Below are 27761 nucleotides of genomic sequence, written 5' to 3' on the forward strand. Positions count from 1 at the left end.
AGGAACTCAAGATAAAGAAAAAGGGAAAAGTCCACAAGGGCCAAATGGGTTATGCAGAAAGTCATGTACTCACATTCACTAACAATAGGATGCTACATAGAGGTAAAAACAAAGAAACACAACATGTGTAAACACAATTCAAATTTAAAAAGTAGTGTTTTAGCAGAGGTAAATTAGTTCTGATTTAGAGTCTACTGTTATAGAAAAATTAAACCTGACAGGTGGAATTAACAGTAGACTAGCATTTTGAGAGTAATTTGTGGTTCTGAGGAGGGAACATGTTCCCAAACAGAAACAAAGAGGATTTCTCAGAGATGGCTGAAGAAGAGGAAGAAAAGTGTATACTATAAAGATAGAAGGAAAGGAAGAGCAGAATGATGCAACCCCCACTGGAGCAAGAGAAACAATAATGGCTAGATGGTTTAGAAGAAACAATAATGGTTCAATTAGAAATGTTAACGGTAATCAACTTATCCCATCTTGAACTCAGTTATGTAGAGATTGGGAAAATAATGAGGAAATGTCATTTTATCTAGAGGTAAATATATAACTTAGAACATTTGGGAGATTTATCTAGTTATGACAGGAATTAATATGCAGATTGTCAAGTAAGGCCCCTTGAATGTTTTGAAGAAGTGAAAAATCTAGGTATTTTGGAGTGCGGTAAATGCGCCTTATTCAGTACTTTAACTTTAAGGGGCTGCTCACAGTAGTGCACTGTAAATTCTTGCCCTGTGTCCAAGAAATCATTTTTTTCAATATTTCTATAACCCCTTTTGACAAGAGTAAAAATTTCATTTAAATAATATTGTCACCCCAAAGCAGGTGTTGCAGCCCGTAATACAGGGTGAATGGTTTTTAAAAGTAGGACATGTAAAAAACAATAATAAACATTTCCTTAAAGTGAAAAGGCCCCAAAGCTATTTTCATTGTATCAGATTTGGCTGTTCCATAGGAAATCATTGGGATACAAGTTTAAATGTAATAATGTTATCTCCGGCTAGGAAACATCAACACATATTTATACAAATCCAAATCACTGGTGAAGTTGGATTTGCATTTAATATTTTGGGAATGGTACTTTTGGAAAGTTACGTTTTCCCTGCTTATAGCCTCTGGTGACTCATTTGAGTTCTAACTATCACCTTACATGAAAAAGCATAAAGGGTTAATGTGTACCCTTCAAAGCATATGGTGTAACATGCAGATGACAGATTTTTATTTTATGTAAATGGGTAAGTGGGTTACTGCTTCTGACACAGAGTTACTTTGATTATTTGAAGTTGATAAATTGCAGTCCATCCAATATAGTACAGTGATCTATGAAGTCGCATCAAAGATCTACGTGCAACTGCAAGGCATTGGTTAAGAACCGTTTTGTTTTCTTCTCAATCAGCTCTTAATATAAGACTGTAAGAATGGTTTCTTTTTGTAGTCATAAAGTTCAATTAGTGCAAAAACCATAACTTGCTCATGTTTTAAATCTTGACCATGGGACAGATTATGAGTTTGGTGGTTGGACTGCCAGACCTTCATGTTGGCGTCCTAAAAATACCACTGCGCCAGCAGCCCCAGACCACCATTTTATGATATAGACAGGCAAAAACATTGTACGGCAAGCCAATGTGCTACCTGCCAACAGCGAGGCGGTTCACTATTCGGCGGCTCCGTACTCATCAACGACTGCATTACACATTCAGCAAATGCAACAGACAAATGCCCATTTGATGTATTCAAAAACAACACAGCTGACACAGCTGACAATCATGAGCTCAGTGGACAGACTTGCAGAGCACACTATAAAACATATCCCTTCACAGACCATGATCATTTGCATCTCAACAGCAACCAACAGTTGATTTCTGACCAGAGAGATAAGGCACCCCTTTCGTTTTACAATCCCTAAAACACCTTATAGACACTTTTCTCCATTTATTCCCCACATCACTTTCCTTTTGTAAGTAACTCCCTGTCAACCACTTTAATTTCCCACCATGTCACGTGTCAAAAATTCCCCTTTTTTAGAGGATGATTTGAGATACATGGAGGATGAAATCATGAGAGCAGAGCCACAACTATTTGGAGCCCAAGCCCAGCACATCCCTCTCAGTAGGAAAATGAAACTGTGACAAAGTATCATCGACAAATTGAATGCTCTAGGCCCCCTATGCACAAAGGACATTAGGAAGAGGTGGAATGACCTGATAGTAAATATGCGTTCCCTGGCTTCCCAGCACCAGGTGGAGGCCAACAAGACTGTCAGTGGCCCTCCCAGAGCCCCATTACAATTCTTTCCCTGGGAAAAGAAGGTTTTGGCCATCCTGCATCCTGAGGGCTTGACAGGAATACCTGGGGGAGCGGACTCTGGTAAGTTACAACACAGAAATAAAATGTCACTAAACTGCATTGACATGCATGCTCACAGCTCAGCCTTTTCCACTGTGTCATCATTGACTCTAACAACATTCAGTGCCCAAAGTATCTGAGAAGTAAGACTGTCAATGTGTATTGTTGGTCTTAACATCCAGTTACTAAGGCTCATCACATGCCATAAGCAGGAATAATGCCTTTAAATGTTTCAATAACAAAAAGTCATCCTAGGACTCATGGTATGTTTCAACATGTAAATATATGTTCCAACTTAAATGCAGACTGGCAACGGATATCTAATACCCAACATTTGTAAACTATTTGGGAAGTAGAGGGAGTGACCTGACTGCAACTCCCAGGAGACACTGTTTCTGTAAATCCAACCACCAGCCCAGTGCTCACTTGCCCAAATACATCTGTTAGTGAACTTTCAAATGAAGTTTACCTCAACTAGGAGCATACCATTTGTAAAGTGTTGGAAAGTAGAGGGAGCGACCTGACTGCAACTCCCAGGAGGTAATTTTCTGTAGCTCCAGCCATTAGCCCAGTGTCAATTTGCCCAAATAATCTGTTAGTAAACTCTTAAATTAAGTTTAGTTACCAGGGAATATAGCATTTGTCAAGTGCTGGGAAGCAGAGGGAGTGACCTGACTGCAAGGCTCAATGGACCCTGTTTATGTCACTCCAACCACCAGCCCAGTGTTCACTTGCCCCAATACATCCTTTAGTGAACTCTCAAATGAAGTTTACTTACCTCGGAATATATCATTTGACAAGTGTTGGAAAGTAGAGGGAGAGACCTGACTGCAAAGCCCATCAGGCTCTGTTTCTGTATCTCCAACCACCAGCCCAGTGTTCACTTGCCCAACTACATCTGTTAGTGAACTCTAAAATGAAGTTTACCTCAACTGGGAGTATACCATTTGTAAAGTGTTGGGAAGTAGGACAGTGACCTGACTTCAACTCCCTAGGGAGGCATTTTTCTGTACCTGCAACCATTAGCCAAGTATTAACTTGCCCAAATACATTGTTAGTGAACTCTCAAATTAAGTTTACTCACCTGGAAGTATACCATTTGTCAAGTGCTAGAAAGTAGAGGGAGTGACCTAACTGCAAAGCTCAATGGGCCCTGTTTCTGTCACTCTAACCACTAGCCCAGTGTCCACTTGCCCAAATACATCTGTTAGTGAACTCTTAAATGAAGTTTACACACCTGGGAGTATACCATTTGTCAAGTGTTGTGAAGTGTAGGGAGTGACCTGACTGCAACTCCCAGGAGGCCCTGTTTCTGAAACTCAAACTACCAGGCCAGTGTGCCCAAAATATATCTGTTACTGAACTCTCAAATGAAGTTTATTTACCTGTGAGTGAGCAATAAATAGATAATGCTTACCTCAGAGATGTGTCAGGTCCATTTTGGCCTGGTATCCCAAGATTAAATCATTGATTACAGGAATGACACCTTGCTAAGTGTGCACAACAAGCATTCCTAAGGCCATAGGTTGCATCAGCAGATTGGTAGCAGCAACAAACACATTGACACAGCACTGCACACAAGATGACTGCATATAGAGGTACAACAGAGTTTTGTGTTTGCCTGTATCATACTCAAATGGGCCTCTGAATGGTCAAATGCACACGTTGCCTCTCAGCTGTGTTGGCTTCACTGCTGGTAAGATATAATGTTCATTCCTTCACCCGAAGTGCAAATGATCAGCACATCTAATGAGCTATGTGAGTCTAATAGTTTAGGCAAGATTCACACATGTAATGTCAAATAGTCCTAAACCATGGCAACATGGCACAATATGCTAAGCTGCTGCTTAAAAATGCCCCATGTCTCTAATTACTGAAATACCAAAGCTTTGGAGGTAGATGCCACACTTTAACCAATAACAATGTACTCTCAAACTCAACAGTTCAAGCTGGAGCCACCTCTTCTGTCAGACCTTATCCACTGACCAGACTCGAAAGCCATCCTCAGAAGAAGCCCTCAATGATAACAACACTCCTAGACTTGTGGAAATGGAGGAACATCTTGGCACATGTGGACAACCTGATCAGATGGCAACATTGAGTTTCACTGTGTCCACAACAACACCTCCTGACCCTGTTGCATCAATATCACTGGTAACAATGTGCCTCCCAACCTGTGTTCCAATCATCTTGTGCCCCCTCATTCCAGGATCCTATGGTGCAGCCCAACATTCCTGACACTGAGGATCCAGGACCCAGTAGGAGAGGGTAGCCTGTGCCAAGGGCACAGGCTCGTGGGGGTACCTTGTGTGGGAGGGATGCCATGAACCAGTGGAGGGAGGCCATTGGGGCTGCTGCCGACCAGAATACCATTAGCCATGTCTTCTGAGTCCATCAGGAGTCCCAAGACATGATGGGCCAGATGTTAACTGAACTCCTGACCTCAATTCAAACAGGCACCTTAACAGGTTTTCTGGGGGACATTCACACACCCATGAGCAGTGCTTTTCAAACACCACCCACCCCTTCCCGTGTGTAAAATGCTCATGGCCAAGTACATCTGCAGCAGCCACAGGAAGGGAGGGTTTGCCAGAGGCACAACCACCCTTGAACACCCCTGCCTCTGCAGCAGCTGACCCCTCCTTCACAAATAGGCAAATCCATGAGGTGCTGATGGCAAGACACACACCAATGCCAGCAAGAAACCTTTTCCTTAATTTCCCCCTTTGTGTGTCACACATAAACACTGTGGACTGTTCTTGATTAATGTTCCAGTTCCAATGGGAGGAGAACTCTGGACTTTAGACTTCCATTGGTATGGCATCTACCCCAATGATTTAATTCACCATGACTGACCTCTGCACTGTACATATTTGTTTCTGTGTGTCCCAAATTATTTTTCTGTATTAGCATAGTAATTAATTCACCTGTTAAAAAATAATTTTCTGCTGTCTTAAAATTCACATTTAGATATGCAGATATGTAAGACAATGTGAACCATACAATGAAGATACAAACTTGTGCCAGCAGGGACATGTTGCATGGTTGCATGTACAGTGTGTCCAGTCAAGGTTTACAATCATTACACCCCAACACATACATATAAGTGTCTTGTGTTTTACATTGTTCAGCACATATGCTATTACGATGTCAGAAACATCAAAATTCAGACATGACCATATCACACTGTGTAGGCCACCAAATATACTTCCCCCAGAACATTGTAGGAATGGGCATATCAAACTATGTCCAGTTAAATAGGCAAACATGGATATTGTTGATGTCATCACCTGGAGCCATATTCACTAGCTCTCAATAGGAAGCTCACCTCTTATCAGGGCCCACTCCCTGTAGACTTGTAGATCCATTGATGTTGCCAAAATGGGTCTTCAGTGGCAAGACTGGGCCTGAAGGCCTTTGTACATTGATTACATTAGGAATGGATCCTGAGGTAACTTCCTGACCTAGAACATATTTGCGTTGAGCCTCATTGTCAATGTGTACCATTGACTTTTGACAGGTCCCTTACTCCCACATCTCTGTTCTCACCTTTCATAAGTCATATTTTACAGCACATGTGTATTGCACAAGTGATAAACACCTACAGTGTAGAACGTTGGGTGATTCAGGGGAGGGCATGACATGTGACTTATTGGCTTAGTTTCAAGTAACCAGTCAGATCAAACATACCTTAGAATGTTGGATGCCATTTCTGTAGGATTGCCACATATGGTAAAAGGTTTGTTCGGTGCTTCAAGTACATACCACACAAACCCACTCTGAAGTGGTATTAGATTGCATTGATATTCCACATCCACACATGCACAGGGAAGTGACTTTACGTACCACCCATGGCAGCAATTTTATTGTTGCTTAAGTCTTTGGGTATAGTCTCTACCATTGTAGTTGACTGTGGGAGCTGTATGCAGTGAGTCAATGTGGCTGGATGTAAATGTGGCTGTCCAATCAGGCCCAAAGAGTTGACCCTTTAGAAGGTCACAATGGTGTGTCGTGTTTTATTGTGGCTCACATCACAATACATGTTGCTTGAACATGGGCTACTTGATGTCAGTATGCATGCTTAGTCAGTGTAGGCCATGAGCAGGGCAGTGGGTTAGTCTGCAGATGACTCCAGAAGTGTGTATTTATGTCCCTGTATTTATCAGTATATGTGCTTTACACTTATGGATTGTTGACAATTACAAATGTTTTGTGCTTGGTGTTTTAGAAATGTGTGTGACACAACCAGTTGGCCCAAAAATGGAATTGCAACAGTTGAATTTTTTATTGCATCCATACAGGCCAACAATCATCGGAACAAAGGGGTATGGAAGGTGCAGACCCTGGTGGTCCATAACCAGCAGAACACCCTCTGTCACAAGAGTTGGGAGGACCTGAGACGTTGGGCCCTGAAGATTGCAGAGGTCTACCTGGGGGTGTCCTCCCAATGTGAGTGGGGTGCGCACCGGAGCCTGACCCCTATGATAGTCTGCATTCTGGAGGTAGCCTACCCTGAGCTTGATGGGCATTTGAGGGGAGCACAGCAGCTACACAGAGTGAGTCTTGGGCATATTTCTGCCTATTACATTACCAAGTTGATGTGTTAGAGTCTGCCATCTTCCCCTGAAAATTGGAGATGGGCCATGTGTGTCACACAAGATGAGAAATAGATTGTGTAGGTATGGAAGTCGCCTATTGGCCCAGTGGCCTAGGACACAACAGTGTACATTCCAAAACCAATTTACTCTCCAGGGCCAACAAATGACTGAGTGCAGTGATCAATCAGGTCATGTTGATTGGTGTGGGTGTCATTTGTACCCAACAGTCCATGTAGGTCATAAGAAGGTGGCCACCATACATGTGATAGGAGATATACTGCCCTTTGGGTGCAGTCAGAGAGCAATATTTTCCCTTAGTAAATAGTGAATGTACGTTGACATGATTTTGGTAACATCACTGTTGCCATCATTCCTTTTGCCTACTTGTTAGCACGGTACCTTTCACTTTTGACATATCATTTTCACTGCTGTTTAGTGCATGGTTTACCTGTCTTCATGGGATGATGTCTGATTCCCTCCCATATGTATGCATGTCAACATGTGTTAGGAACTGGACATATGTGATGGGCCTACAGCTCATGCGATATCACAGACAGGTGTGTGTCACCTTTGCTTGGTGGCTCACCCACATCCCCACCTGCTACTCCATGTAATTTAACATTGGACAATTGCAGAAGCAATGAAGGAAATGACCGGCCAGACTACAGTTTTTACTCACAATGTCCATTTCCATGCCATTGATCTAAAGTCATTTGGAGAAGTGCTTAGCACATGTTAAATGGTGAAGGTCCATTACCTAACTGTTGACTTGCAAAAGGGGGTGATTTGCAGGAATGTGTGAATCATACATGGTTGTTTACAGACTCCTCAGTAAATGGGGAAAACAGCTAAAATCTAGTTGCAAACGTCTTTCAGAACTATCTGAGAACCCTGACACTTATCGATCCTTTTCCGACTAAGGTAGATTATACCTGCTTCTCTAGTCAATTTTGAAGTTCATTGTGGATTGATCTCTTTTTACTAACAAGAATTCTGAAATTTAAGGATCAGCGGATGCTTCATAATGGCTTCCCAGATCATGCAATACTTGTTTTGGAGGTGTTGGTGGAGAGAGATATGCCCTGACCCAGGAGGTAGCAGCACCTCCAGGAGGAAGGTTGGGTTTGGATTTTTGAAGAGGAGAATGGAGATTTCCTAAGTAGGAATTATGGAAAGGCCCCCCCCCAGTGTTCCATGGGATGCTTTGAAAGCATACATAAAAGGGATCGTGATAGCTAAAGACGCTGCAAATAGCTACAGCATAAAACATCAAAAACAGACTTTAGAAGAGAGTGCTCATGATAGTTTAGGCAAATTCTTTAAGCACCCTTCAAGATCAAATGAGAAAATGCTAGATCTGGCTGAGCAGGCACTTAACGATCTGTTTTCCATTAAGCATGTGGTGACAAACCACGCCTACATCCAGAAAGTGTATGAGGAAAATAACTTTACAGGGTGATTTTTAACATGGCTAGCACATGAGCAGGCTGCCAGTAACATGCTTCATGCTCTCAATTGCCCGATATCTGGGGTAAGGTATACAGAGCATAGGAAACTGGGGGAAATCATGTTAAAGCATTATACATGGATAGATAGTCAGAATCAAGTGGTAGATACAAAAGCGTTGAAACATTTTTTAGCTGGTCTCACTATTCCTACTTTATCTAAGGAGGATATGGAAAGTATTGCAAGTAAGAATTGGTGGAGGTGGTTAAAAGCCTCCCAAAATTATAACGTGTGTAGCCCCGATGGCCTCCTGGCAGAATTTTTAAAAACTTTTATTGACATATTGGCAGATTATTTTTTGTTGGTCGCCAATACAATGGTGAAGGGGGGCACTATCATTATGTGCAGGAAATGTGGTTAGTTTGGAGCATGGAGTTGTCCTAAAAACTCCTCTAGCACTGCCAGGGGAGTGGAGCGGAGCTCCCACACACCTCTAGTCCATTGAACGGGCTGCAGAATGCCCCGGAGCAGAGGAGGGAGGCAGTCGCTGGAGAGGAGGACTCGTCAGGCAGTAAGACCTCCAGGAAGACTCAGGTAAGTCCTCGTCTCCTTTGTTTGTTGTTTGTGCACACTGGTGCACAAACAAGGACTGTAAGTGCAGCTTTTTAATTCAGGCCAGGGGCATAGGCAGAAAAAGAAAGCTGCCATTTCGAGCCTCATGTGTACTGGCCTGCCCTGTATGCACTGCACACTGGACAGGCCAGTACTCAAGAGGCCTGAAACGGCAGCTTTCACTGCCTACTGCCCTCCCAAATGCACCCATTTTGGAAGCGCTGATTCAGGAGGACTCCGTGAGGCATGGAACTTCGGCTTCACAGCCACGAAGGGTTTTTTCAACTCTGTGAAATTACATGAAACCTGACTCCTTTCACTCCACCCAGGCCTACAATAGACTATTGGCTTTTACTTACGCAATCTGAGCAGGGTATTCTCAGCAGTATCACCTAAGAAAGGTGATTTCCCTTGGTCTAGCTGAGTTATTGTGGTGTGGATATTTGTAGACAATTCTCCCAGTCACCTAGGCAAAATTGTCTCCAATGTGCTTTTCGGTGCAAGATGTGTCATCTATCAGCGCAACATTGGTACAATTTCCATGAGTCTAGTTAAACAATGTACATATTGAGAAGTTACCATTGGGGATTTTTAACAGTGTGACATAGGTGTTTCCCTGTCACCTTCTTCTGGCTACTATACTTGTTGCTGCAACATAGCTGGATTTGTTGGCCATCATTTCATCATCATGTGGTATTTGATATATAAAGATTAGCTGGCTGCGCGATCTTGTGTGGGATCTGTGAGACTGAACTTGGCATTGCATACTATTTTCTGCCAACAGGTTACTGAGCGATGCTATGTAAGTGAAACCATTCAAGGTGATAAGGTCTCCTGCTTGCTCCATGGGTATTGTGATTGCACAACTTCACCCATTCAAATGGTGTTTTCTGTGATTCTGATTTTCCTGTGGGCAACTGTTGACAGTTCATGTATCTTGCATGCATATGGGGTTGGAAATATGGGGTTGGAAATATTGGGGCCACTTCACTGAAGCTTTATACTGTACAGTATGGTAATGTTTGGTAATCAAATCAGTGGTTCAATTGTGTTCAGGCACATGTAGTGACCCTATCTGTCTTTGTAATTTCAATGTCCACACAGGCAAGTGGAGGAGACACAGCCGAAGCCAGTGGGAAAGCAGCTGGTCACAGTACCTCCAGTCAAGTGGCATCACACACGGATGTACCTATCCACCTCAACACACACAAGCAACACACATAAGCACAGGTGCCACAGGACACACCAGCATGCAAGCACTCAGCAGTCAATCACACAGACCACCACACCCAAAATTCCCACCAACACCTCCTCCAATGACCCACACACCATACCTACCATACCCACAACACCCACAGACACACCTCAACACCCACAGACACCCATACCACACCCTCCATATTCCCAGACAGACACCAACCCCACCCCTATAGACCCACACAACATGTGTACCATCTACCCACAAACCAGCCCAACACCCACAGCCTCACACATCATACACACCATACCCAAAGGCACCCCCCAACACCCATAGACCCACAAGCCATACACACCATACCATAGACACCACCCCAACACCCACATACCCATGCACCACATAATCCATACCCCCAGACACCACCCCAACACCAACAGACACAGCTACCACTCCTACCTTAGTCATCACCTCCACCTCACAGCCCCCCAAAAAAATGCAAAAACCCACACTCACATGCAACAAGCACCACCCAGACCCAAGTATTCCTCAGAAACACACACACACCTGCAGCAACAATACCCACAGCCAAGAGAAGTAATTCTTCAACCTCCCAACCCCTAATCCCTTCTGCAGACTCTACCCGTTTCCACAAAGAAAGTTTCCCACTTGACCTTGTCCTTAACCCTATGAAACCCTTTCCCAAAACCAAAAGGACCTTGCCCACATCACAATCCATCCCTTCCACATCGAAGTCTTCCTTGTCACACTGCCTCACCCACTCTGAAACCAGCCATGCCCCTCCCACCCCTAAGAAGATGCCCACCCCTCCCAAAGTTAATGCCACCCTTCAAAAAGTAAAGCCCATCCCTCCCAAAACCAAACCCACCTATCCTAAATCCGACCCCACCCCACCCAAGGGGGATACTTGAGGTGCCTGGCATGCCTACTTGATGTCCCTTACTGTAGAGGTTTCTATGCCAGTGGTCAGTGAGTCAAGTTGTGGTGCACAGTAGTATGCATGGACTTCTATTTGTAGACTGTACGTTGTCATGCATATTTAAAGTTGTGTTAATAAACCAAAGCTGTTTTTTGGGGACACATTTGTCCTGCCATTACTTTTCTACACTTTTTCTAGTCCTGCGTAATTTGTGATGTATGCCTACAGTTGTGTTTGAATCACCCTGATTGCTGATCATTTACTGAGGTAAGCAAGATCTGACCTTGGGAGCAGTGCTGGTGTCACCCAAAACAAGGGGAGATGTTCAATGAATGGATATGTGGGTGGTGATCCAATTGGGGTGTCATTGCATTGTGTGTTGACATGGTAAGTATTTCAGCTTGGCTTGGCCAATGTCAACATCTATTGGGTTAGATTTGTCCCCTGATGTAGATTGGACAGTGGTATCATCTATGCAAACTAGAGTTTTGTTTGTCCACACATGGAGGGTGTTGAATTGTGCCACCTTTCTATACATTTGAGTGACCATGTGTCCATTTTCATGTGTGTACCTTCCAGCTACTTCATCTACATGTGTGATCCATGCTGTTGTTATTGTATTTCCTTTATTGACTTGCTCTTACATATTTGGCAGATGGGCATGACACTTGGTTATACTATTGGTTGTCCGCGATATACATGAAGGCCCAGTTTCTGTACAAATAGTTTTTTAGGGGAATGTGCAAAGTGAATTGTGTAATAAGGAAGCATCCTTCCAGGGGTCCCCCTGATGCTGCATCCCTATGCTGCAGGTTTTGTTTACATTGTAAGCTTTGACTATTTATCTCTCAAATATTGTTTATCCAATTTACCTTCCCTTGTCTAGCGATGTGGGTGAGATGTGAGGGTCTATTACAGAGATGTTGCATAGAAAGGGGTGTTCGGGTTAAATGACACATCTACACATTTATGTCTTCAATATCATGACAGGCCATGTGAACAATACGAGGGTGTCAGTTCAATTAGTAAGTGTGATATTGATGTGGTGTTGCTGTTGTGTGATACAATGTTATGTCCACGTCTTTGTCCCTGTAACTGGGATGTGCAGATGTGTGTAGGTTTGTGAGTGTGGTGATGCAGTGTGAGTGACCTGCACACAGGTGGCTGTGATTGGGTCATACATTGCATACATCTCTAACCCAGGACACACAAGATTGTAGTTGGTCCACGGAGCACAGCTCCCACACCTAGTTGGTGATGGCTTGTCGATTTGTTGTGGTGTTTGGGGCCACGGGTAGGTGTTTTGTCTTACCATCAGTTGCGTCCACAGCAGCATTAATTTTGGGTTCCATCTATAAGCAGAAGTAGCAGCAGGGCATGAAGGATCGGCTCCATAGCAGCACAGCAGCCTACAGGTGAGGTCCTGCCTTATATGCCTTTGTTTCCGTCAGCTGGGATGTGGTGGTTGGCCTGCCATCTTCACATCAGCGGAAGGCAGCATCATAATCTGTTAGGCAGAAACACTGGGTCTTATAACCTCATTGGCCTATCTCACAACCCCGTGGTCTGGACTGCCTGGCATTGACAGTAAAACCTCGGCGGCTTTCATCTATGAACTGCATGCATCTTAATACGGTGTTCGGACCACCAGCTCGATGGTGGTGGGACTGCCACCGGCATGGCAGTCCACAGACTACTAAACTCATAATCAGGCTCTATGTTTTCCCTGGTAACTTTCTATACCTTGATTTACTCACTTGTTTGATTTATTGTAAATGTATAACCTGTGGTTATGTATGGGTGTGATGCAAAGGGCTCTGACAGCCTACTTAAGGATGAGTAGTGCTAAAAGAAAATTAAATAAAAAATATCTACTAATTGTTGTTTAAATTGTTATGCATGTAAATACTCGTACAGACAGAGATAGCTGACCTTCCTATAGTGCATGCAAAACATCCGAAAAAAATATTGTGATACAGAAATACATCAGAAATATTGGGATTTCAGAACTATCTTTGAGAGTAATATCAAATATAAGAATGCTGTTTTTAGTGTTAATTTGTATCTACTTTTTTGTAGTATGTTTAATTGTATATGTTTTAAATTTGTTTTGAGTAACTTAGGGCTTCATTATGAGTTTGGCAGTCTGTGGACTGCCATGGTGGGTTGGCAGTACAACCGCCGTCGGGTTGGTGGTCGGACCATCAAATTACAAGTCATGCTGGCCTATGGAGCAAAGACCACCATGGTTCCGCCAGGACCGCCAGGCAGCATAGACCGCCACAGTCACAAGGCTGCACAAACGGGATGGTGGAGAATGTGTTTCCGCCGGACACATTATGAGGTTGCACACCCCCAATGTGACCGTGGTGGTCCAGCCATAACAATTCAGCAGGCAGATATGGGAAGTTTAAAGGGGGACACTCGCCTGCAGTCAGCCTTACACATGTGGTGCCTCCAAGGAGCCCATCACAAACACACCCTGCAACTGCTGCTGATCATCGGAGGTTACAGCATCCATGCTTCCGTGAACACAACTGACCGTAAGTACATAACAATAGATTGTTGTGCCATCAGCACTAGTATATGGGACTAATGCTATGGGCATCAAGTACACATCATTATGTCCCAGGTCGGAATCATACGCAAAGAAGGACACATTCACAGTAATAAGGTCACTCACACCGCACCTCAACACTACACAAAAACACACGTCTATTCATCCCAGGCACAGAGACAGTGAAGTTTACACAACATTTCTCACACAACACCAACAATATAGCAACATCACATCTACAAATACAACTCACACACTCACATTGCATGCATGCCATGGATTGTCATCACAATCAACACATATATGTATGGATGTTTCATGGAACACAAACACCACTCCCTTGAAACAGCCCTGCAATTGACACACACATATCACTCACATGAGGCTGTACTGGAACACATATCATTTTGCACATGCCCCTTAAGCAACATTTGCAGAAGAACTGGCCCTACATGTATCTCAGGGACAAACAACTCCACCTGCATGGACACATGCACAGTCAAATGCAAACAATGGTGGCACAATTGAACACCCTCCATGCCTGCACAAACAAAACCTCAAACTGCCACACATTAGATGAATCTATAATCCATATCAGGAGGACAGGTCTAATACCCTACATCAAAAGTTTTCAAACTTTTTAATGCTGTGACCCCCAAGTGGAAAACAAATCATCGGGACCCCCCTCAGAATGTTTCACAATTATTCAAATAAGTTGGCATCATTTAACTATGTCTAGGCTTATTTAAACATTGCAATTAAGTTTTGTTACCTTTTTAAAAATGCAGTAAATTAGTTTCTGCTTAAAACAAAGTACTATCTGTGTAATTCTTGTTTTGACCACAGATTGGCATCCCCCCTGGGATCGCTCAAGGCCCCCCACCCCTAGTTTGAAGACCCCTGCCTACATAGTCATATTTGGCAGCACAATATGAAATGCTTACCAACAGAACACAATGCTATGACACCACAATTTCATTTACACCCACATATTCATACAGTTGTTTTGGGGGGGACAAGCATGGCCCACAAAGTCAGATTCTGCAAACAACAGTAAATGGATCACCAAGCAGGCTGAAACACACACAACTTTAGGCAGACATCACAAGTTTCTCTGGAACAACTTAAATGTAGAAAAGGAATTGCAGGACAAATGTATACCCCCAAAAAACAACAGTTTGGGTTTATTTAAAACCAAATTACAAAAGTCCAAAGTCATTGGTCAGTCCATACGGTATTATTCAGGCACATCATTGTGCTCTCACGTGACTCCTTTACTGCCAGATAACCTCCACAGGAATGGGCATCGTGTGGGCAGACAGGCACCTCAGGGATCATCCTTGGTGGGAGGGGTCAGATTTGGGATGGGTAGGTTTGGGTTCGGGAAGGGTGGACTGCTTCTTAGGTGGGGTGGGCTTCTTTTTGGGAAGGGGTATGGAAGCTTGCAGGAGGGGCAGGTGTGACAGGGGAGGACTTGGAGGTGGAAGGGATGGGTTGGGAGGTGGGTGGTGGCCTCTAGGGTTTGGGATGGGGTGGAGGGAACAGGGAAAAGGGTAACCTCAAACAAAAAATCAGACTTAGGAACACAGGGATGGTCATCATAAGGGTGTGGGATTTGGAGGCTGAGGGAGTGGTTGTCTGCTGTGTTGGTGTGGATGTCTTGGGTGGGTGTGTGTGTATGAGGTATGCTTGTGTCTGCATGTGTGAGTGTAGATGTTTGCATGTCCTAGAGGCTGATAGATTGAAGGTGCTTGGTGATGTGGGAGTGGTGGATGTGTGTGCATCTGTTGGGGACGTGTCTGCAGGTATAGTGGATGGGGTGGATGTATGTCTGTCTATTGAGGTGGTATCTGTGGGTATGCTGGCTATGGTGGGTGTGTCACTGACTGTTGTGGTGGTGCCTATGGGTTTGCTTGATGTTGTGTGTGATACAGTGGGGATTGTGGAGTGTCTGGGGAAGTGGTGACTGCTGTTGTGTGTGTGGGTATCTGCTGAATGTGTTTTGTCGTGTTTGTGTCTATGTGTGCTGTTCCTGGGTCCACCACCACTAGGGAGTGTCTACTGGAGGAAGAATCCAATGATGACAAGGATATAGATCCTGTCTCCCCAGTGGCATTCCCCTGACCCTCCAAGACACCGGGTCCCTCTGTGTCAGTGGTGTCTTGAACTGAGTTCCATTGGCCAGATGCTTTCCCGCTCAGCTGTTCCCTGGCTGCTTTGCTTCACTGGGCTGATGCTGCAAATACAAAGAGAAATAGGTTCATCACATGTCCATGATCACGCTTGAACAACAGCAGTGATTACCAAACATTACAATGAAGTCAAGAAGGCCCCAGCAACAAACTTCACTTAAGTGGCCTATACGTGTACCATAGCATGTGCATGCATGCCATCTGAACTGTCAACAGTTGCCCACAGGAAAAGCAGGATCTCAGACTTCAGTTGCACAGCTGAAGTTGTGCAATCACAATAACCATTGAACAAGTAGGAGACTACGTCACCTTCAATGCTTTGCTCCATGGAGCATACCTCAGTTACATGTTGTCATACAACAGTAGGGCAATGCCAAGTCCATTCCCGCAGTTCCCACATATCCCAAGTTCATGCACATATCTATTTGCCACAGACATAATGATCAAACAATAATAAATGATGCTCCCAGATCATGTCATGTTGCTAACAACAGTACAATAGCCTGGAGGAGGTGACACATAAATACTCATTTAATACTGGAAGCAGTTCCAAAATGCACACTTCACCACGTTATATTTTTCTCAATGGAGTCAGGGAGGTAGTACTAATGTTGTTCAGATAGGCCATACATTTGGCATGAAAATGGACACTGTAGGGATTGTGAACAACATGCCAGGGAGATATGTCTCTAAACTCCACAACAGAATGATTCAGCAATTCCCAGGTAAATCACCACTAATGTCTGGCACCCCTTACAATTACAATTACATGCTGTGAATGCATCAGTAGACATCATTAGTCCCTTGGATGTTGGAGAGGCACTGCAGGCAAGTACTTGTTGAAGGCCCTTAACATGTTGCCCAATTGGAAGCTACATAATTGTCTCCCTTTTCGTCATGCAAACCCAGATTCCGTAGATGACTGCTTGTACCGAAACACATGTGATTTTTAAAAAACTGCAAGTTACTCCATGATGCATGCCAACAGTCAGGGTACAAACCTTCCACATTTCAAATTTGAAAAGGACTTTGCTACATGATTCTATGTCAATGGCATGGAAATGTACCTTGTGGTGAAAAACTCTAGGCCTAGCTGTCATGTCCCTCATTGCTACTGCAGTTGTACATGCCACATGACATACTATGATGGGTGAGGGTATGTTTCTGCCAATAATCAATGGTGACACACTGCTGTCTTTGGCACAACACGAAATGTACCCTCATTGTAAATGTCTTATTCCACACGCCACTGCCAGAATGCATTCCAATTGGGGGGGGGGGTCATGGTACGACAGGCATCCTGCCCATACTGTGGTGGCATCCCCAGCTGTATTTCAACAATCTTCTGGTCGCAGCATCTCAGGTCCCCCCACCTCTTCCAACAGTAGGCACTCCAATGGCTGTGGACCCCCAGGGTCCGCACTTTCTTGGTGATGGATCTCCATAGCCCTTTTTTCTGATGGGCTTTGACCTGCATGAATGCAAAAGGCAAATCAAGAGATTATAATCACTAGTTTTGCCACAAATGGTTGAGTCACATACATGTCAGAAACAACAAGCTAGAATGTTTCTATTTGTTAACACTCTCCAAGTGAGAAACACACTAGCAAATAAGTACAGGGGCATGACTACAGACATATGTATTTGCATCTACAAACTAACCCACTACCCTGCTCATGGCCTACAAGGACTAAGCAAGCTTACTGACATCATGTAGCCCAAGCTCTAGCAACATGTAAAGTGAGCCACAATGAAACACCACATACATACATGGCTCCTAAAGGGTAAACTCCTTAGGCATGAATGGACCAACATATTCACACTCTGTGAGAATGACTCACTGAATACAGTCCATACAGGCAACTACCATACCATTACACATGAGTAGCACTCAAGTGGCTGGCATGGTGAGTACAGAAAGTGTCTTCCTTGTCTACATGTGGACATGTGGAATAACAAATGCAGACTCACAACACTTCAGGGAGTGGGTTATGTGGTTTGTACCTGTACAACACTCGGGCATATGTGTCTATTCTACAGAGATGGCATCCAACGTACAGAGGCATGCATTGTACAGTTTCTGCTATATGACCAATCTACTGAGTCACATATCATGGCCTCCTAGGAATCAAAACACTGTCTGCACTGTGGGACTGTCAGTTATGCAATAAACCTGTACAGGACAAATATGATTAGTGTGAAGGTGACAACAGAGCTGTGAGAGTAAGGGACCTGTCAGGAGTCTAAGACACATATTGACAATGATGCAGAATTCACATATGGACTAGATTAATGATTTGCCTCTGTACCCATTCCTGATCTAGTAAGTAATGATGCATTCAGGCCAGGTTTTGCCACTAGAGCATCATATTGGCTACATGCCAGGATCAGCTGGGGTACAGGGAGTGGACAAGGTGTCACAGTTGCATAACCGCAGTGACATTCCCACAGCCTAGACTAAGGGGGTCATTAAGAGTTTTGTGGTCCCAGGACCACCATGCTGGCAGTGGTGGTCGTACCACCAATAGCCTGGCAGGGAAGACCGCCATATTATGATCATGGCGGTATTCCCAACAGAATTCAGCCAAAGCACCGCCTGCACCACCACAGCAGTCTGGCCGCCACGGACAACGGTAGCCACCTGAAGGCTGATGGGACCATGTTTTTGCCGGACAGGGTACGAGGTTGCACACTGCCAAGATTTCCTCTGCAATCGCACCACCACGGAAACCCAGGCTGAAAGCAACTGCATAAAAGGAGACACCCACCTTCAGGACGCCATGCTCGTCTGGAGCCACCATAGAACCAGAACTACACATCTTCCCGCTGCTCGCACAAAGAATTTGGAATCTGTGATGACGACAACAACAGCAACTTTAAGTACACACACTTACCTGTTACTATTGTAGATTGTAAATTTTTTACACACACACACAACATACATATGAGAATAGGGTGCACGGGTGACACTCATGCGTAACTGCACACTGACATGCACACTCGCAGACAGTCCCTCACATATACAACAACAACCTTGGCATGGCCAACACAGATACATACACAAAGAAACACAGATATGCACAGAAACACCGCACAGACCCACACTCAATCACAACTGTACCACACCACAACACGTCCCAAAAACAACACAACCTAACCATCTCCTATCACTTGGCAGTGACCTCTAGGGGACAATAATCATACTATTTACCGATCAACCTACAAAGAATTCTGTGTCCAACATTTCATGCACACAATGCTCAAACACTGAATGTACACAAAGCTGCACAACGGACCAACAAACATATCTCAACACCAACAACACACAGTATCAACACAACTAATCCCTTTAACATATAAATGCCCATCGCACAACATCTACCCTACCACTTTTGGACAAAATCACTAGACACAACCTCACATACTGCCTAAACAACACAAGTTGCCCAAGCAGAACACACACACGCATACAGAAACACAACTAATGGCAGCCAGGAACAACTGCATACTATAAAAAGAAATACATGATAAAGATGTAATGAGGAAACCAACAACTGCTTAGTGAAAATTATTATTAAAACCATGATCAAGGAAAAACAAAGGCCATAGGCCAGTCCTTCCATTAAAAGTCTCACTGCACACAGTGCACGTCTGTGTGCCCGAACTTGACTCCTGACAGGTAGGGGCATCAGTGGGCAGGCAGGCACCTCAGGGGCTATCTAGGGGAGTTTTGAGGGAGGTGTTGGGTTTGAATTTTGGAGGGGAGTGTTTGGGATCTGGCGTGGGAGGGGGGCTTGGGCTTGGACTTAGGTTCAGGGGAGGGCTGGCTTTTAGGTGGAGCGGTAGACTTTTAGGCAGGGGAGGGGCATCGGACATTGAGGGGTGGAAGCAGAGGTCTTGGAGTTCGAAGGGCCTGTTTTAGGGAGGGATAGAGGATGTTTAGAGTTATCACAAGGTGGGAGAGGAATAGGTAATAGGGCAAACTCTGACAGCAAAGCTTTCTCAGACACACGGGGACGGTCGTAGCCAAAGCATTTTGGTATGAAGGGAGATAGAGTGGTTGTCTAAGATGTTGGTGTGGATTTCTTGGGTGAATATTTGTGTGAGGTATGCTTGTGGGTGATGGGTGTCTGTTGGGTCGGTGAGTGTGGGCATTTATGTGTCTTGGGAGGAGGGGGGTGGAGGTGTTGGGAGATGCCATGGTGGGTGGGTGAGTGTCTGTTGGGGTGGTGACTGCAGGTATGATGGATGTGCTGTATGTAGTCATGTCCGTGGTTGTGGTGTCTGCAGACGTCGTGACTGGGGTGGATGTCTGAGAGTCTGCTGTGGTGCTGTCTGTGGGTAAGCTAGGTGTAGTGATATGGTGAATGTTGGTTTGGTGTCTACAGTCGCGTCGGATGTTGTATCTGTGATGCTGGTATGGTGGGGGTATCAGGGCAGGTTGTGACTGTTGGATGTTGAGGTGGATGCATTCTTATCTGTCTGTGTGCTTTCACTGGGTTGGGGAAGAGGGGATTGGGATTGGGAAGAGGAAGGTAGAGTGGGGAAGGAAGACAAAGGGTGACTTACTGCCATCAGTGTGGAGTCCAGAGTCTGAAAGGATCTCTGTAGGCCAGCCAGTACACCGTGAATACCCTCTAGGAATGCATTGCTCTGTTGGATCTGAGTCACCAGTACCTGGATGGCATTCAGTGGCTTCTCCATGTGGGCGTTGGGGCCCCCAATATTTGTTGCCCTCTGAAACCTAAAAATGTTTTTAGAAGATTTATGTTCCCAGCGGCGGTGCTTTTATTTCAGCTCCGGGCCGAGTGTACATTGCAGGCAGCAGGCTTTCACATAATGAGTGGGTGGGGTGGAGCATCATTATAAACAGCAAAGGAAGACTGTCTGGGTCTGAAGACATGTGTGCGCATGTCGGGTTGGACAGGTGTCTTCCTATGACCAACCCGACATGTGCACATAATGCCTCTCTTACCAGTTCAATGTTATTGAGCTGGGAATCATAGCTGCATCCTCCCTGGTCTCCTGAGGAGCACTGACTTTGCCTGCCCCAACCAATCCTGATGCTGCTCCTATGCTGTTTGCTGATAAAAACAGCAAGGGAGCAGCAGCTGGACTGGCTCAAGAGGCAAAGAGCAGGCCTAGTCTTGGAGGCAACATTGAGATGGGAGGTTTGGTTTACAGAAGAATATATGGCCAATCACAGTATGGCTTTATTATGAAGCCATGCAGTTATTGGTTATTTTCTATCCCTTGCTGCCAGTCGTTCTACTGTTCCTGCCTCATCACGAGTAGCCCTGGAAGTACCAAAGCCGAGAGTGAGGAGCACCGCAGCTAAGCGTAAGTAGCTTATTATTTTGGGGCTCTCCTTTTCATCTGGTCTTGACCTCAAGTGACACACAATGGCCCTCATTACAACCCTGGCGGTAAATCCCACTTTCCACCGTGCTGAAGACTGCCAATATACCGTTGCAGTGGCTGAATTCCGCTACAGGTATTATGACTCACAGCTCGGAATCCGCCACAATACAGACACCCACACAAGTCCGCCACACTAAAGGTCAGTGATAAAATGGCGATACCAAAACCCACACCATCACACCAACAAAAATACGCCCACACTATCACGACCCACGAATCAACGCAGTGGTCTTTCAACCGCGGTAATCCATTGGCGATACACACCGCCGCGCTCAAAATACACACACATTTTCAAAACACAACTACATTGGACAATTTGAAATGCACACACCTGATAAACATACACACACCACACCCACACACCCAATCCAATATAAAGCACACACCCATATTACCCACAAACCCTTACAACCAAAAATTTGAAAGAAGGCCAGAGAGATTAGCTTACACAACACCAGCATCCACAGACACACAACACCATCACTTATACAACATCCACGCACCTCAAACAACACACACCAACACATCACCTCACACATCACAACAGACAGCACCTCACACATCACCCACACCACATCATGGCACCTCAAAGATACCCCAGGTTTTCTGAGGAGGAGCTCAGGGTCATGGTGGAGGAAATCATCCGGGTAGAGCCACAGCTATTCGGATCACAGGTGCAGCAGACATCCATTGCAAGGAAGATAGAGTTATGGCGGAGAATTGTCGACGGTCAATGCAGTGGGACAGCATCCAAGAACAGGGGATGACATCAGAAAGAGGTGGAACGATCTACGGGGAAAGGTACGTTCCGTGGTATTCAGACACCAGATTGCTGTACAGAGGACTGGCGGTGGACTCCACCTCTTCCCCCACAACTAACAACATGGGAGGAGCAAGTCTTGGCGATCATGCATCCTGAGGGCCTCGCAGGAGTAGCAGGACTACTATATACCCCAACCCCACCTGCATGCCATCACATACTCCCACTCTTACCCTCACCCCATCACACCATCAACTCCAAATGTCCCACTATCACAACCCACACATCTCAGTACCAAGGTCCTGCATGCAACACCTATGCATGGACCACCGTCACCAAAGCATGTCCAGTACATAAACCCACACGACCCCAAACCAACTATCACAAAAGGGCAAACACAATGACACAAGCACAGGTGTAGGGGGTACCGCACCCAATGCACAAGATGGCAGACACATATACTAAAATTATGCATTTACCCCAACAGGACCCATACCCAACATCACCAGACAGGAGGTGCCAAACATATCCAGTCCCCCCACAGAAGAGGCCCACAGTGATGACAGCAGCTCTGCATGCCTGGATCAAGATGACCAGCCAGGCCCATGAGGGACCTTGGGACAGTCGGTTCCCCTGACACAGTCCCAAACCACCACAGAGCCTCCCCCCTCAGGAAACACCAGCACAGCACCCACCCTGCGGGCCAATCCCTCTGTCCCCAGGACAAGTAAATCAGCAGTGTGTCCACCACTACAGGGAACCCAGGCTAACCCACCAACCCAAGACAATCAGGGACCTGGGGTCAGTGGCAGTAGGCACACGGTTCAGGGGACAGAAGCACAGGATAACAGGGAAGCTGGGAGGAATGCTGTGTGACAGGGGGAGGACAGGCCCAGGGAACCCCACTCTCCACGAGGCACTCTCAAACATCATGGGAGCATACCACTATTCCCAGGAGACCATGGACACTGTACTGGCCAAGTTTCAGGAGACCCAGCGACTGCAGGAGGAAAACTACCTTGGGATCAGGGGGGACTTGAAGTCCATTAACACCACCCTGGTCACCATAGCAGGGGTGCTGGCAGGCCTTGTCACCGCCATGAGGGACACAGTGGCACACAAACGGGCCCCTGACACTAGCCTTGACAATGTACAGCCCTCCACCTCCACCGGCACTACTGGACAGGAGGCACCGCCACAGGACCAACTGGCCATCAGCACCCCACCCCCTGCAGAAGGAGAACCACTATGCAAAAGGTCCCTGAGATCCAGGAACAAGACAGAGAACATTGCCAAGACCCCCGTCAGGAAACAAGACCATCCTGAATGTCACCCTTCTGTCCCACTTTGTCATTCTGTCCACCTTAACCTGCCATTGCTCCACTTCCTATGCCTCATTGGACAATGCACCTGTGATAAAAATAGACTGGACTCTGCCATGGACATTCCTCCACCATCACCCCAACCCATTTCACACCCCCTCCACTTATTTGCACAGAAATAAACACCCTTGAATCACAAAACAATCTGGAGTCAGTCTGTGCTTTCACAAATGTGTAATTGCAAACTCTCTGGAATATAGCAATGTCAATGTACTTGTTCACCTACCAGCTGTAGGCCAGGAGTAAACATAGCAGAGGGCACAAATTTGGACCCAGATCTGTGAAATGGAAAGCCAAAGTGAGAAGTCAGGGTGCATACACAGTGTGAAAAAGGCAGACTTATACTAGCCCCTACAATAGTATGAGATGTGGGAAGCAGTTCCATCTTCTTACCTGTGTCTCACTGGAAGTATTGCATAGTGACGTTGTTTCGGTTGTCTACATCTTCTTCTTCTGCCTCCTCTTCTTTACTGTCCACAGGCTCCACAGCTGCCACAAGACCAACATCAGGCCCATCCTCCTGCAGAAAAGGCACCTGGCGTTGCAAAGCCAGATTGTGCAACATACAGCAGGCCACGATTATCTGGCACACCTTCTTCGGTGAGTAGTATAGGGATCTACCTGTAAGATGGAGGCACCGGAATCTGCCCTTCAGGAGGCCGAAGGTGCGCTCTATAATCCTCCTAGTTCGCCCATGTACCTCATTGTAGTGTTCCTCTGACCTTGTCCTGGTATTCCTCACTGGGGTCAGTAGCCATGACAGGTTGGGGTAACCAGAGTCACCTGCAAATATCGAGGGACAACAGTTAGAGATCCTCCAAACATTATGGAATCTCCCATACCCAGACACCAAATGGAACTGTGTGGGTACTTTAGGCTTACCTATTAGCCACACACGGTGCCTCTGGAGTTGCCCCATCACATAAGGGATGCTGCTATTTCTCAAAATGTAAGCGTCATGCACTGAGCCCGGAAACTTGGCATTCGCATGGGAGATGTACTGGTCAGCCAAACACACCATCTGCACATTTGGAGAATGATAGCTTTTCCGTTTTTTGTACAGCTGTTCATTCCTGCGGGGGGGCAAATTGCCACATGTGTACCATCAATGGCACCAATGATGTTGGGGATATGTCCCAGGGCATAAAAGTGACGTTTCACTGTGGGCAAATCCTCCACTTGAGGGAAAACAATGTAGCTGCACATGTGTTTCAGCAGGGTAGGCAACACTCTGGACAACATGTTAGAGAACATTGGCTTTGACATCCCTGATGCCATGGTGACTGTTGTTTGGAAAGACCCACTGGCCAGGAAATGGAATACAGATAGGACCTTCACTAGAGGGGGGATTCCTGTGGGATGGCGGATAGCTGAAATCAGGTCTGGCTCCAACTGGGCACACAGTTCCTGGATTGTTGCACGATCAAGTCTGTAAGTGATAATTATGTATCTCTCTTCCATTGTCGACAGGTCAACCACGGGTCTGTACACTGGAGGGTGCCGCCCTCTCATCACCTGCCCCAGTGGACGTGACCTATGGAGGAGAAGGGTGAGCAGAGGGTCATACAACACTTAGGTATCCCAATGTTTTTTGCAAAAATGTTACAATTTCTCCATGTGCCGGTGTCTCTCCGTATTCCTGGCCTAAATAGGTGTGACACAGTTATTTGCCCTGCCATGTGGCCCCCTGAAATGGCGGCTGCCTGACCTGTAAGGTGCGACAAGGGGAAATGAGGTAACTGCTCTGGCGTTCTACACCGTCACAGTAGGCAGTTGAAGACCGCAGCGCAATTCAGCATTGGTTAGCATTGGGCCTTATGGGTTCCAGGAGCCAATGACGATGTACGCTGGTAGTAACAGTATGCACCGCCGGGGACGTGGCTGCCATTTTCTAACTGTTCCCTCACTTGATACCTGGCCTTCAAAAGGAGAGGACCTACAATGCAAGTGCTGCTGTGACCTGTGTCGGGAAGCGACGATGGCTACAGTGTCTGGGGAAAGGGCCCCTGCCTTCACTTCAGAGGAGTTGGAGAAACTAGTGGATGGGGTCCTCCCCAAGTACACACAGCTGTACGGTCCTCTAGACAAACAGGTGAGTACATTGTGAGCATGGTGGATGGCACATGATTGTATGGAGTGTCGTGGATGGAAGAGGGTGGGGAGGGGGACAGGTCAGCATGTGAGGATAGTGTGTGTGTATGTATGTCTGGGCCAGGGTGGGAGGTGTTTAGGCAATGCATGAGAAGAACTGTACTGGATAGTAACATCCATTCTTACTTCACTTTTCCTCCAGGCCAGCGCCCACCAGAAGAAGGGTATTTGGCGTGCCATCACCAAGGATGTGCGGACCCTGGGGGTCTACCATAGACGGAGCAGCCACTGCCGGAAAAGATGGGAGGACCTGCGCCGCTAGAGCAAGAAGACGGCGGAGGCCGAGCTGGGGATGGCCTCCCAACGTGGAAGGGATGCCCGTCGCACAATGACCCCCCTGATGTTCCGGATCCTGGTGGTGGCATATCCAGGGTTGGATGGGCGATTGAGGGCATCACAGCAGCCACAAGGGGGTGAGTACAGTCTCATTCAGCTGACTCTGTGCGCTTTACGAGGTGTCTGGGTGGTGGAAGTGGCCTGTGGGTTCCCCTAGGCCAGGGCAAACTTGGTGGGGTAGGTCCCTTGTTAGGCAGGCTCTGTGGCACTCAAACCCCAATAGTGGTAGTAGCCATCTACACCTAGTCAGGCTCCTGTGGGTTCCAGGTATGCAGCAAATGGGCTTCAGCATCGTCCCCCATGGGCAGGTGATTTTCCTAAGAACTGTTAGTGCATGGCTTAGTGCATAGCGTTGCTCCCTGTGTGTGTGTCCGCCAACGGTAGTGGTATTGCATGCACTGACCATGTGTCTCTTCTGTCTCCACCCCTTTTTGTTTTGTCACCCTGTTCTTGCGTGCATTAGCATCATCTGGCGGAGGAGCAGTGGCACCGGAGCAGGAGGGAGCTGCATCCCACATGTCCCTGGAGGGTGAAGTAACGGTGTCTGAAGGCACCAGTGTGATGGAGGGCAAAGGGAGCTCCACGACGGGGACAGGAGCATACACCAGCGACAGCGACTTCTCCTGTAATGGAGCTCCCTTGCAGTGGCGTGCACCTGTGTGCCCATTGCATCAACAAGTACAGCCGCCACTCCCCTACCAGCACCGCCCTCCAAGCAGCCGCTCAGCATGTGTCCCATGCCCGCTCACCCAGGATTTGAAATTGGGAGTGGAAAATGAAAAGCTTTATGTGACCCTATATCGCAAACCTACTGACAGGAACACACTCTTGCACTACACAAGCCATCACCCAAGAGGCCTTAGAGATAATCTCCCCTTCGGGCAATTCCTCAGAATCCAGAGAAATTGCACGAATAAAAAATATTTTTTCAAGGAATCTGACTTTCTGATCAATAGACTGATAGAAAGGGGCTACCCCAAGAGATTGGTAAAAAGGGCTAGCAAAAGTGCCTGGTTCAATCATAGGGAGACCCTTCTAGAGCCCAAGCAAGCCAAAACAGAAAACAAGATGCTTGCTTGTGTCACCACTTTTAACCCTGCCAGCAATAACATCCGCAAAATAATTCTACAATACTGGCCATTGATTAAGGATCACTTACATACACAAGAGGCACCCTTGTTTTCATTTAAGAAGGGTAGAAATTTGAAAGATAGCCTCACGAATGCCCTTCTGCCCCAGGCACCCAAAAAAAACGTTAATATACTGTGGGGCCTATCTGCGGTAGTTGGTCATTATAAGTGCAGTAACTGTGCAGCCTGTAAAAAAACTTTTGATACAACAGATTTTGGTCACAATAACTAAACGCTCACACTGCCGAAATTTAGCAATTGTAACACGCAGGACGTTATTTACGTCATTTGGTGTCCCTGTGATTTACTGTATATAGGACAGACCACGCAAAAAGTTAAGTGTAGGATCCCCCAACACCAAAGTAGAATTAGATGCAAAAAGACAGGTGCTCCAATGGTAGAGCATTACGAGACAGCAAGACATAAGTGTGAAGAAATGAAAAGGCAAGTGATTGAGCAAATCTCCTTGGGACCAAGGGGAGGTGATAAGGAACGCATCCTATCAAAACGTGAACTTTAGTGGATCGAGAAATGTGACACCATCAGTAAGGGACTCAACACCACCGAGGACTGGTGACACTCGGCTCTATAAGTTTCTTTTGTATGATAGACCTATAAATGTTTCATCATACTGATAGGTAACACCACAGCTGTGATATGTAGGCTGGCTGTTGTTTTAGTTTGTACTCCTCCAG

This window comes from Pleurodeles waltl, chromosome 3_1 (assembly GCF_031143425.1).
Source record: "Pleurodeles waltl isolate 20211129_DDA chromosome 3_1, aPleWal1.hap1.20221129, whole genome shotgun sequence".
Lineage (NCBI taxonomy): Eukaryota > Metazoa > Chordata > Amphibia > Caudata > Salamandridae > Pleurodeles > Pleurodeles waltl.